Below are 12,814 nucleotides of genomic sequence, written 5' to 3'. Positions count from 1 at the left end.
CTGCAGAACTTCATCGCCCCCCCTCCCTCCCTGCAGAACTTCATCGCCCCCCCTCCCTCCCTGCAGAACTTCATCGCCCCCCCTCCCTCCCTGCAGAACTTCATCGCCCCCCCTCCCTCCCTGCAGAACTTCATCGCCCCCCCTCCCTGCAGAACTTCATCGCCCCCCTCCCTCCCTCCCTGCAGAACTTCATCGCCCCCCCTCCCTCCCTCCCTGCAGAACTTCATCTCCCCCCCTCCCTCCCAACCTGCAGAAATTCATCGCCCCCCCTCCCTCCCTGCAGAACTTCATCGCCCCCCCTCCCTCCCTCCCTGCAGAACTTCATCGCCCCCCCTCCCTCCCTGCAGAACTTCATCGCCCCCCTCCCTCCCTGCAGAACTTCATCGCCCCCCTCTCTCCCTGCAGAACTTCATCGCCCCCCCTCCCTCCCTGCAGAACTTCATCGCCCCCCCTCCCTCCCTGCAGAACTTCATCGCCCCCCCTCCCTCCCTGCAGAACTTCATCGCCCCCCCTCCCTCCCTGCAGAACTTCATCGCCCCCCCTCCCTCCCTGCAGAACTTCATCGCCCCCCCTCCCTCCCTGCAGAACTTCATCGCCCCCCCTCCCTCCCTGCAGAACTTCATCGCCCCCCCTCCCTCCCTGCAGAACTTCATCGCCCCCCCTCCCTCCCTGCAGAACTTCATCGCCCCCCCCTCCCTGCAGAACTTCATCGCCCCCCTCCCTCCCTCCCTGCAGAACTTCATCGCCCCCCCCCTCCCTCCCTCCCTGCAGAACTTCATCTCCCCCCCTCCCTCCCAACCTGCAGAACTTCATCGCCCCCCCTCCCTCCCTGCAGAACTTCATCGCCCCCCCTCCCTCCCTCCCTGCAGAACTTCATCGCCCCCCTCCCTCCCTGCAGAACTTCATCGCCCCCCTCCCTCCCTGCAGAACTTCATCGCCCCCCCTCTCTCCCTGCAGAACTTCATCGCCCCCACTCCCTCCCTGCAGAACTTCATCGCCCCCCCTCCCTCCCTGCAGAACTTCATCGCCCCCCCTCCCTCCCTGCAGAACTTCATCGCCCCCCCCCTCCCTCCCTGCAGAACTTCATCGCCCCCCCTCCCTCCCTGCAGAACTTCATCGCCCCCCTCCCTCCCTGCAGAACTTCATCGCCCCCCCTCCCTCCCTGCAGAACTTCATCGCCCCCCCTCCCTCCCTGCAGAACTTCATCGCCCCCCCTCCCTCCCTGCAGAACTTCATCGCCCCCCCCTCCCTGCAGAACTTCATCGCCCCCCTCCCTCCCTCCCTGCAGAACTTCATCGCCCCTCCCTCCCTCCCTGCAGAACTTCATCTCCCTCCCAACCTGCAGAACTTCATCGCCCCCCCTCCCTCCCTGCAGAACTTCATCGCCCCCCCTCCCTCCCTCCCTGCAGAACTTCATCGCCCCCCTCCCTCCCTGCAGAACTTCATCGGCCCCCCTCCCTCCCTGCAGAACTTCATCGCCCCCCTCTCTCCCTGCAGAACTTCATCGCCCCCCCCTCCCTCCCTGCAGAACTTCATCGCCCCCCCTCCCTCCCTGCAGAACTTCATCGCCCCCCCCTCCCTCCCTGCAGAACTTCATCGCCCCCCCCTCCCTCCCTGCAGAACTTCATCGCCCCCCTCCCTGCAGAAGTTCATCGCCCCCCCCTCCCTCCCTGCAGAAGTTCATCGCCCCCCCTCCCTCCCTGCAGAACTTCATCGCCCACCCTCCCTCCCTGCAGAACTTCATCGCCCCCCCTCCCTTCCTGCAGAACTTCATCGCCCCCCCCTCCCTGCAGAACTTCATCGCCCCCCTCCCTCCCTCCCTGCAGAACTTCATCGCCCCCCCCTCCCTCCCTCCCTGCAGAACTTCATCTCCCCCCCTCCCTCCCAACCTGCAGAACTTCATCGCCCCCCCTCCCTCCCTGCAGAACTTCATCGCCCCCCCTCCCTCCCTCCCTGCAGAACTTCATCGCCCCCCTCCCTCCCTGCAGAACTTCATCGCCCCCCTCCCTCCCTGCAGAACTTCATCGCCCCCCTCTCTCCCTGCAGAACTTCATCGCCCCCACTCCCTCCCTGCAGAACTTCATCGCCCCCCCTCCCTCCCTGCAGAACTTCATCGCCCCCCCTCCCTCCCTGCAGAACTTCATCGCCCCCCCTATCTCCCTGCAGAACTTCATCGCCCCCCCTCCCTCCCTTCAGAACTTCATCGCCCCCCCTCCCTCCCTGCAGAACTTCATCGCCCCCCTCCCTCCCTGCAGAACTTCATCGCCCCCCCTCCCTCCCTGCAGAACTTCATCGCCCCCCCTCCCTCCCTGCAGAACTTCATCGCCCCCCCTCCCTCCCTGCAGAACTTCATCGCCCCCCCTCCCTCCCTGCAGAACTTCATCGCCCCCCCCCTCCCTGCAGAACTTCATCGCCCCCCTCCCTCCCTGCAGAACTTCATCGCCCCCCCCTCCCTCCCTCCCTGCAGAACTTCATCTCCCCCCCCTCCCTCCCAACCTGCAGAACTTCATCGCCCCCCCTCCCTCCCTGCAGAACTTCATCGCCCCCCCTCCCTCCCTCCCTGCAGAACTTCATCGCCCCCCCTCCCTCCCTGCAGAACTTCATCGCCCCCCTCCCTCCCTGCAGAACTTCATCGCCCCCCTCTCTCCCTGCAGAACTTCATCGCCCCCCCTCCCTCCCTGCAGAACTTCATCGCCCCCCCTCCCTCCCTGCAGAACTTCATCGCCCCCCCTCCCTCCCTGCAGAACTTCATCACCCCCCTCCCTCCCTGCAGAACTTCATCGCCCCCCCTCCCTCCCTGCAGAACTTCATCGCCCCCCCTCCCTCCCTGCAGAACTTCATCGCCCCCCCTCCCTCCCTGCAGAACTTCATCGCCCCCCCTCCCTCCCTACAGAATTTCATCGCCCCCCCTCCCTCCCTACAGAATTTCATCGCCCCCCCTCCCTCCCTGCAGAACTTCATCGCCCCCTCTCCCTCCCTGCAGAACTTCATCGCCCCCCCTCCCTGCAGAACTTCATCGCCCCCCCTCCCTCCCTCCCTCCCTGCAGAACTTCATCGCCCCCCCCTCCCTCCCTCCCTGCAGAACTTCATCGCCCCCCCTCCCTCCCTGCAGAAGTTCATCACCCCCCCTCCCTCCCTGCAGAACTTCATCGCCCCCCTCCCTCCCTGCAGAACTTCATCTCCCTCCCTGCAGAACTTCATCGCCCCCCCTCCCTCCCTGCAGAACTTCATCGCCCCCCCTCCCTCCCTGCAGAAGTTCATCGCCCCCCCCTCCCTCCCTGCAGAACTTCATCGCCCCCCTCTCTCCCTGCAGAACTTCATCGCCCCCCCTCCCTCCCTGCAGAACTTCATCGCCCCCCCTCCCTCCCTGCAGAACTTCATCGCCCCCCCTCCCTCCCTGCAGAACTTCATCGCCCCCCTCTCTCCCTGCAGAACTTCATCGCCCCCCCTCCCTCCCTGCAGAACTTCATCGCCCCCCCCTCCCTCCCTGCAGAACTTCATCGCCCCCCCTCCCTCCCTGCAGAACTTCATCGCCCCTCCCTCCCTGCAGAACTTCATCGCCCCCCCTCCCTCCCTCCCTGCAGAACTTCATCGCCCCCCCTCCCTCCCTGCAGAACTTCATCGCCCCCCTCCCTCCCTCCCTGCAGAACTTCATCTCCCCCCTCCCTCCCAACCTGCAGAACTTCATCGCCCCCCCCCTCCCTCCCTGCAGAACTTCATCGCCCCCCCTCCCTCCCTCCCTGCAGAACTTCATCGCCCCCCCTCCCTCCCTGCAGAACTTCATCGCCCCCCCTCCCTCCCTGCAGAACTTCATCGCCCCCCCCTCCCTCCCTGCAGAACTTCATCGCCCCCCCCTCCCTCCCTCCCTGCAGAACTTCATCTCCCCCCTCCCAACCTGCAGAACTTCATCGCCCCCCCCTCCCTCCCTGCAGAACTTCATCGCTCCCCCTCCCTCCCTCCCTGCAGAACTTCATCGCCCCCCCTCCCTCCCTGCAGAACTTCATCGCCCCCCCCTCCCTCCCTCCCTGCAGAACTTCATCTCCCCCCCTCCCTCCCAACCTGCAGAACTTCATCGCCCCCCCTCCCTCCCTGCAGAACTTCATCGCCCCCCCTCCCTCCCTGCAGAACTTCATCGCCCCCCCTCCCTCCCTGCAGAACTTCATCGCCCCCCCTCCCTCCCTGCAGAACTTCATCGCCCCCCCTCCCTCCCTGCAGAACTTCATCGCCCCCCCCTCCCTCCCTGCAGAACTTCATCGCCCCCCTCCCTGCAGAAGTTCATCGCCCCCCCCTCCCTCCCTGCAGAAGTTCATCGCCCCCCCCTCCCTCCCTGCAGAAGTTCATCGCCCCCCCCTCCCTCCCTGCAGAACTTCATCGCCCACCCTCCCTCCCTGCAGAACTTCATCGCCCACCCTCCCTCCCTGCAGAACTTCATCGCCCCCCCTCCCTCCCTGCAGAACTTCATCGCCCCCCCTCCCTCCCTGCAGAACTTCATCGCCCCCCCTCCCTCCCTGCAGAACTTCATCGCCCCCCCTCCCTCCCTGCAGAACTTCATCGCACCCCCTCCCTCCCTGCAGAACTTCATCGCCCCCCCCCTCCCTGCAGAACTTCATCGCCCCCCCTCCCTCCCTGCAGAACTTCATCGCCCCCCCTCCCTCCCTGCAGAACTTCATCGCCCCCCCCCTCCCTGCAGAACTTCATCGCCCCCCCTCCCTCCCTGCAGAACTTCATCGCCCCCCCTCCCTCCCTGCAGAACTTCATCGCCCCCCCTCCCTCCCTGCAGAACTTCATCGCCCCCCCTCCCTCCCTGCAGAACTTCATCGCCCCCCCCTCCCTCCCTGCAGAACTTCGTCGCCCCCCTCCCTCACTGCAGAACTTCGTCGCCCCCCCTCCCTCCCTGCAGAACTTCGTCGCCCCCCCTCCCTCCCTGCAGAACTTCATCGCCCCCCCCTCCCTGCAGAACTTCATCGCCCCCCCTCCCTCCCTCCCTGCAGAACTTCATCGCCCCCCCTCCCTCCCTGCAGAACTTCATCGCCCCCCCTCCCTCCCTGCAGAACTTCATCGCCCCCCCTCCCTCCCTGCAGAACTTCATCGCCCCCCCTCCCTCCCTGCAGAACTTCATCGCCCCCCTCCCTCCCTGCAGAACTTCATCGCCCCCCCTCCCTCCCTGCAGAACTTCATCGCCCCCCTCTCCCTCCCTCCCTGCAGAACTTCATCTCCCCCCTCCCTCCCAACCTGCAGAACTTCATCGCCCCCCCCCTCCCTCCCTGCAGAACTTCATCGCCCCCCCCTCCCTCCCTGCAGAACTTCATCGCCCCCCCCTCCCTCCCTGCAGAACTTCATCGCCCCCCCTCCCTCCCTCCCTGCAGAACTTCATCACCCCCCCCTCCCTCCCTGCAGAACTTCATCGCCCCCCCTCCCTCCCTGCAGAACTTCATCGCCCCCCCTCCCTCCTTGCAGAACTTCATCGCCCCCCTCTCTCCCTGCAGAACTTCATCGCCCCCCCCTCCCTCCCTGCAGAACTTCATCGCCCCCCCCTCCCTCCCTGCAGAACTTCATCGCCCCCCCTCCCTCCCTGCAGAACTTCATCGCCCCCCCTCCCTCCCTGCAGAAGTTCATCGCCCCCCCTCCCTCCCTGCAGAAGTTCATCGCCCCCCCTCCCTCCCTGCAGAAGTTCATCGCCCCCTCCCTCCCTGCAGAAGTTCATCGCCCCCCCTCCCTCCCTGCAGAACTTCATCGCCCCCCCTCCCTCCCTGCAGAACTTCATCGCCCCCCCTCCCTCCCTGCAGAACTTCATCGCCCCCCCTCCCTCCCTGCAGAACTTCATCGCCCCCCCTCCCTCCCTGCAGAACTTCATCGCCCCCCCTCCCTCCCTGCAGAACTTCATCGCCCCCCCCTCCCTCCCTGCAGAACTTCATCGCCCCCCCCTCCCTCCCTGCAGAACTTCATCGCCCCCCCTCCCTCCCTGCAGAACTTCATCGCCCCCCCTCCCTCCCTGCAGAACTTCATCGCCCTCCCTCCCTCCCTGCAGAACTTCATCGCCCCCCCTCCCTCCCTGCAGAACTTCGTCGCCCCCCCTCCCTCCCTGCAGAACTTCATCGCCCCCCCTCCCTCCCTGCAGAACTTCGTCGCCCCCCTCCCTCACTGCAGAACTTCGTCGCCCCCCCTCCCTCCCTGCAGAACTTCGTCGCCCCCCCCTCCCTCCCTGCAGAACTTCATCGCCCCCCCCCTCCCTGCAGAACTTCATCGCCCCCCCTCCCTCCCTCCCTGCAGAACTTCATCGCCCCCCCTCCCTCCCTGCAGAACTTCATCGCCCCCCCTCCCTCCCTGCAGAACTTCATCGCCCCCCTCCCTCCCTGCAGAACTTCATCGCCCCCCCTCCCTCCCTGCAGAACTTCATCGCCCCCCTCTCCCTCCCTCCCTGCAGAACTTCATCTCCCCCCTCCCTCCCAACCTGCAGAACTTCATCGCCCCCCCCCTCCCTTCCTGCAGAACTTCATCGCCCCCCCTCCCTCCCTGCAGAACTTCATCGCCCCCCCCTCCCTCCCTGCAGAACTTCATCGCCCCCCCTCCCTCCCTCCCTGCAGAACTTCATCACCCCCCCTCCCTCCCTGCAGAACTTCATCGCCCCCCCTCCCTCCCTGCAGAACTTCATCGCCCCCCCTCCCTCCTTGCAGAACTTCATCGCCCCCCTCTCTCCCTGCAGAACTTCATCGCCCCCCCCTCCCTCCCTGCAGAACTTCATCGCCCCCCCTCCCTCCCTGCAGAACTTCATCGCCCCCCCTCCCTCCCTGCAGAACTTCATCGCCCCCCCTCCCTCCCTGCAGAACTTCATCGCCCCCCCTCCCTCCCTGCAGAACTTCATCGCCCCCCCTCCCTCCCTGCAGAACTTCATCGCCCCCCCTCCCTCCCTGCAGAACTTCATCGCCCCCTCCCTCCCTGCAGAAGTTCATCGCCCCCCCTCCCTCCCTGCAGAACTTCATCGCCCCCCTCCCTCCCTGCAGAACTTCATCGCCCCCCCTCCCTCCCTGCAGAACTTCATCGCCCCCCCTCCCTCCCTGCAGAACTTCATCGCCCCCCCTCCCTCCCTGCAGAACTTCATCGCCCCCCCTCCCTCCCTGCAGAACTTCATCGCCCCCCCTCCCTCCCTGCAGAACTTCATCGCCCCCCCTCCCTCCCTGCAGAACTTCATCGCCCCCCCCTCCCTCCCTGCAGAACTTCATCGCCCCCCCCTCCCTCCCTGCAGAACTTCATCGCCCCCCCTCCCTCCCTGCAGAACTTCATCGCCCCCCCTCCCTCCCTGCAGAACTTCATCGCCCCCCCTCCCTCCCTGCAGAACTTCATCGCCCTCCCTCCCTCCCTGCAGAACTTCATCGCCCCCCCTCCCTCCCTGCAGAACTTCGTCGCCCCCCCTCCCTCCCTGCAGAACTTCGTCGCCCCCCCTCCCTCCCTGCAGAACTTTGTCGCCCCCCCTCCCTCCCTGCAGAACTTCGTCGCCCCCCCTCCCTCCCTGCAGAACTTCGTCGCCCCCCCTCCCTCCTTGCAGAACTTCATCGCCCCCCTCCCTCCCTGCAGAACTTCATCGCCGCCCCCCTCCCTCCCTGCAGAACTTCATCGCCCCCCCTCCCTCCCTGCAGAACTTCATCGCCCCCCCCTCCCTCCCTGCAGAACTTCATCGCCCCCCCCTCCCTCCCTGCAGAACTTCATCGCCCCCCCTCCCTCCCTGCAGAACTTCATCGCCCCCCCTCCCTCCCTGCAGAACTTCATCGCCCCCCCTCCCTCCCTGCAGAACATCGCCCCCCGTCCGTCCTCATACTCACCTGTCAGCTCAGCTGCCTGTCCCACACACTGCGCGCGCCGCAGCCGCCGACATCCCTCTGGCGCTCTGTCCCGCCGCAGCGCCTTCTTCCTGAGTGAGCGGTCATGTGATACTGCTCAATAAGGTCATGAATATGCGCATATTCATGACCTTTATGACCGGTACCATGTGACCGCTCACTCAGGACGCGCTACAGACGGTGAGAACAGGCATCGCTGGAGGCTGGAGCAGGTGAGTATCGTCTCTCTTCATGGAGGTTGGGTGGGATGCGGAGGCGGGGGGCGCGGGGAGGCAGGCGGGGGGGGGGGGGGCGGGGGGGACGGGGTTTTGCGTCGGTCGCGTTTGTGCCTTAAAAAAAAAAATCCTTGCCCAGGTGCCGCCCCCCCGCAATGTCGCCGCCCTAGGCACGTGCCCTCGAGTGCCTAGTGGCAAATACGGCCCTGCTTGGATATAACATGCATTTCTCCTGTGCTTGGCTCATATTGTGAGAGGTTTACAACAGAGGACGATGTATTAAAATGATTCTGTAAATTTACATTCAGACCTGCTTTCTTCCTGAGTCTGTCCACAATACAATTTGGTATTGTACATCGTTGTAAAAATGAGAAATCGCTGGTCAACTTTTAACCCTTGTAACTTCCTAACAAAAAAAATAGTTTCCAAAATTGTGCTGATGTAAAGTAGACATGTGGGATATGTTATTTATTAAGTATTTAGTGTGACATATCTCTCTAATTTAAGTGCATAAAAATTCAAAGCTTGAAAATTGCAAAATGTTCAAAATTTTCGCCATATTTAAATTTTTTTCATAAATAAGCACAGGTCATATGAAAGAAATTTTACTGCTAACATAAAGCACAATATGTCACGAAAAAACATTCTCAGAATCAGTGGGATACGTTGAAGCATTCCAGAACTATAACCTCATAAACTGACAGTGGTCAGAATTGTAAAAATTGGCTTGATCATTAAGCAGCAAATTGGCTCTGGCACTAAGGGGGTAATAAAAATGCTGCAAAAACGTTTGCTAAAAGTACTCAGCGGTGTGTCATATATTGGTAGGTATCTCCTTGGACATGGCATCCACCACTGGTCCAAAGAACCCTTTTGACATGACACCGGGCTTTAAAAAGATAGAAGGCGGGTTTACTGTTACTGTGGGGCCCAATCAGTGAGGGGTTGGGAGGGATCCGGACCGGTGGTGACGTGCCAAATGTGTGTCACGTATTGTGGTAGAGCCGGAAGTGTCTTGGCGCTTGCGTTCCATCTTGGTGGAGACTGCAATTGATGCGTTCCACCGCGAGGAATTCTGTGACTGGATGTGACGTCAAGAAGTGTGTCATTGGTGTTGGGAGCTTGCATTCCACCTGTATGGACACGTAAGACCACTGCGTTCCACTGTAGATGTCATAGCAATTATAACCGCATGCAGAGAAATAATCTATTGCAGGGCCATCCTGATTGATATGAGAAGTTGACAGGGCCCTAGATAGCCTATATTGTGACAATATCCAGTACTCCAATGAGTCTATAAGGCAGTCCAGCAGGAGAGCTGGGTAAAGCGAAGGTCTGAGGGAAAGGAAGAGGTGGCAGAGATTTCCATGATGAATAGTCAGTACAGGCGGCTCTGAAATGAGGATAAACAGAGTTAGTATCACATTAACATAATAAGAGAGTAAACCGAACAGTTATTAATCACTCAGTATGTCATCCATCAATGAAGTGTGTAATTAGCTATAGTTCTCAATATGGAGGACACTCTTACAGTAATCAATATAATGTTTCATGCAATAAACTCCATTTAGGACTCCATTTAGTACTACTCTGTTATCAACAAGGTAAGAAAGAAAAAAGGCAAAAAAGTAAAAGTTTAATAATTTAAAAACCCTATATATAGTATATACAGTCTGATTATACTCCAAAACGCATGGATACCTCAGAACTTATTTGGTCGTGTTCAGTATGGTTAAATAAAGGCTAGCAGGTCATATTCCCTATTTAGGCCCTTGGGGGATAAAGTTTGTAATTTATGTATCCAAAAGTCCTCTTTGCATTTGAGGGCCTTGATACGATCCCTTCCGTGTCTCAAGGAGTATCTGTTTGATGACCTGGAAATGGAGCTGTGAGACATTATGACCTGCTGTAGCAAACTGATGGGGTACTAGTAAAAGGAGATTCTTACATCTAATAGTGCTCTTATGTTTCGAAATCCTATCTTTAATCGGTTGTGTCCACATGGACATTTGATAAGATATACAACATAAAAAGATGCGTCATAAGTGAAAATATTTTTTATAGAGTATCTTTTTACAGAATGTGAATGATGTATTGTTTCTCCTTTTAAGGGTATGTGCACACGTTGCAGATTTGGCTGTGGATCCGCAGCGGATTTGGCCCTGCGGATCCGCAGCAGTTTTCCATGCAGTGTACAGTACCATGTAAACTTATGGAAAACCAAATCCGCTGTGCACGTGCTGTAGAAAATTCCGCGCAGAAATGCAGTGGTTTATTTTCAACAGCATCTCAATTCTTTGTGCGGAATCCGCAGCGTTTTTACATTTATTCCATTATAGGTATCCGCAGGTGTAAAAACGCAGGTGAAATCCACACAAAATCTGCACAAAATCTGTAGAAAACTCGCAGGGAATCCGCAGGTAAAACACAGGTCAGTTTACCTGTGGATTCTGCAGAATCCGTGCGGAAAAATCCGTAATGGAATCCGCAACGTGTGCACATACCCTAAAACATTGTTGCACTGATGGCATCGCAAACACGGGAATGTGCCAGATTTTGGTTTGTGTAGAAAGCGTTGTGTTTGTGTCGTTCTTGCAGATCTATTTATGATTTATTTAATCTAAGGATATGTACATGTGTTCTAATTTGTTTTACACTTTGTACCTTTTTCTCTTTGTTGTACCTTGATGAAGCTCATGAATGATTGTTCGACCGAAACATCTGTATCTATTGTACTAATCTTGTGGATCTGCACCACTTTTTGGACCACATTAAAAATATTAACTAACTATTTATCCGTTTGCGTGCCAAGTTTTATTCAGCTGAGAAAACTCATCATGGCGTCTGGGCAATATGAGGAAGAAAAGAAAGAGAATGTTCCAGAGACAACGTCATCTATAAGGTACCTGGTTGTAAATTGTTTTTGTGATACTGACTAATTCTCATATCTTAATGTTTGAAGCATTAAAGGGGTTGTCCAATTTTGTGATGAGTCATTCTATGCAGTCTTCTGAATTTTCACAGTGCACACTGAACGCAGTCAGGATTCTCTTGAGCTGACAACTTCCATACATGCGATCACGTGTTGACTAGACATGCGTGGCATGACTCAATGAAAATGAATTGAGAGAGGAAGGATATGTCTACTCGGAATGTTGCAGGATATACAGTATACAAATCACATACTTATGCAAGGGGGAATCCTAAAAGTGTTTAGTGCACATAGAGTGACTGTAGACTTTCATCTCAAACCTGGACAAGCCATTTAATTATAAATTGAAGCCTTGTAGCATGTCAATCCTAACTGCGTGTAATATACTCTCTGTCTGAATTCAGCTCTGCTTGCAGATTTCATCAGTCATCACATGGCCACTTCACTCATATGTGATTTTAAATCTTACAGTCACATGACGACTAGGTTCTCTTCTTGCTTCTCTCAGTTTTTCACTACATTTTGAGAGAATTAGGAAGAGCAGCTCATCAGCACATGACTAAGTGTGCAAATCGCTTAAGTGTTTGGTGGGGGGGGGGACTGAATTCTTGGCCCGGATGCCTGACTCATCAGGACCAGAATTTTTCATGCTACTCTTGATGAGGGGTTGGAGTGCGAGGTGTCTGAATCATTAATAGGTGGTCACAATTCCTTTCTCTGTGGCTGTATGCAGTGTAGTGCAGCGCTTACTGCATGTGTTGGGGGACACTCGCTTGGCAACGGGATGAAGGCACACAGGCACACTTTTTCCACTTAACTAGTCGATGTGGTTTATTATGCCATCATAAACCACAGTGGGCCATATTTACACTTCACAGACTTAACATATAATCCATAACACTTCATGGTACACGGCTTTAAATCCCAGTCTCTAAACACGCTGTACCTCACTTCGTCCAGTTACCGTGTCAATGTCTCTTTCACAATTTTATTCCGGGACACATAACATTAGATTGCACAGTTCACTAACTTCCACGGAACATAATAAGCACCAACAGTCTGTTCCAATGGCAGATACTTGTCTGCCCTTACTCTAACCCCCTTGTCCGGAGTTACCTTACAGGAGCTCCTGCTCCACACACTGACTCCTCATCAGTCCTGGCTTCTAGGGAAGCTGCATCTCATCAGATGCCTTGGGACAAGGGCACTCCCGGCAGTCCAGACCCTCAGTAGGTCGGTAGGTTACCCTATGCAGTGCCGTCACAGACTCTGCGAGTACATGGTCTCACCCTGTGCTATTCAGGAATCCAGTCCACCCTCAGGACCTTCCAACACATCGACCATCCAGGTCCACAGTCTCTCCATGTGCTATTCAGGAATCTGATTCACTCACAGGATCTTCCAACACAGAGACTTTCCAGGTACACGGCCTCACCATGTGCTCTTCAGGAAGTCCATCCACTCATTGGACCTTCCAACACACAGTCCTGACCTCATACAGGACCTTACAACCTCCAACCATGTGACCCAAGCTTAGGTCACATTATGTAGCTGAAACCACCCCCATAGGTGGGAGGTGTGTGTGGTTAACCATACCCGCTCAGCTATCTGACTAACCCTGTAAGCCTCCCTTGTAAGCAAAAACAAAGCTCGTAGAACTACAGATCCCGGAGCAACATTTCTGGCTTACAGAGCAGAGGATCTCCCCCTCTGCGACACATACTGGCCATTTACAACAATGCTGGTCCCTGTCTCACAGCAGTGAATTACTGTCTGACATCCAATCTAGAGCAGGGAAATACTGAGCTGTCAGTATTGGATGGATTGCTCAG

The sequence above is a fragment of the Ranitomeya imitator genome, chromosome 6 (genome assembly GCF_032444005.1).
Source record: "Ranitomeya imitator isolate aRanImi1 chromosome 6, aRanImi1.pri, whole genome shotgun sequence".
In the NCBI taxonomy this organism is placed as follows: Eukaryota; Metazoa; Chordata; class Amphibia; order Anura; family Dendrobatidae; genus Ranitomeya; species Ranitomeya imitator.
This window is presented reverse-complemented; position numbering follows the sequence as displayed.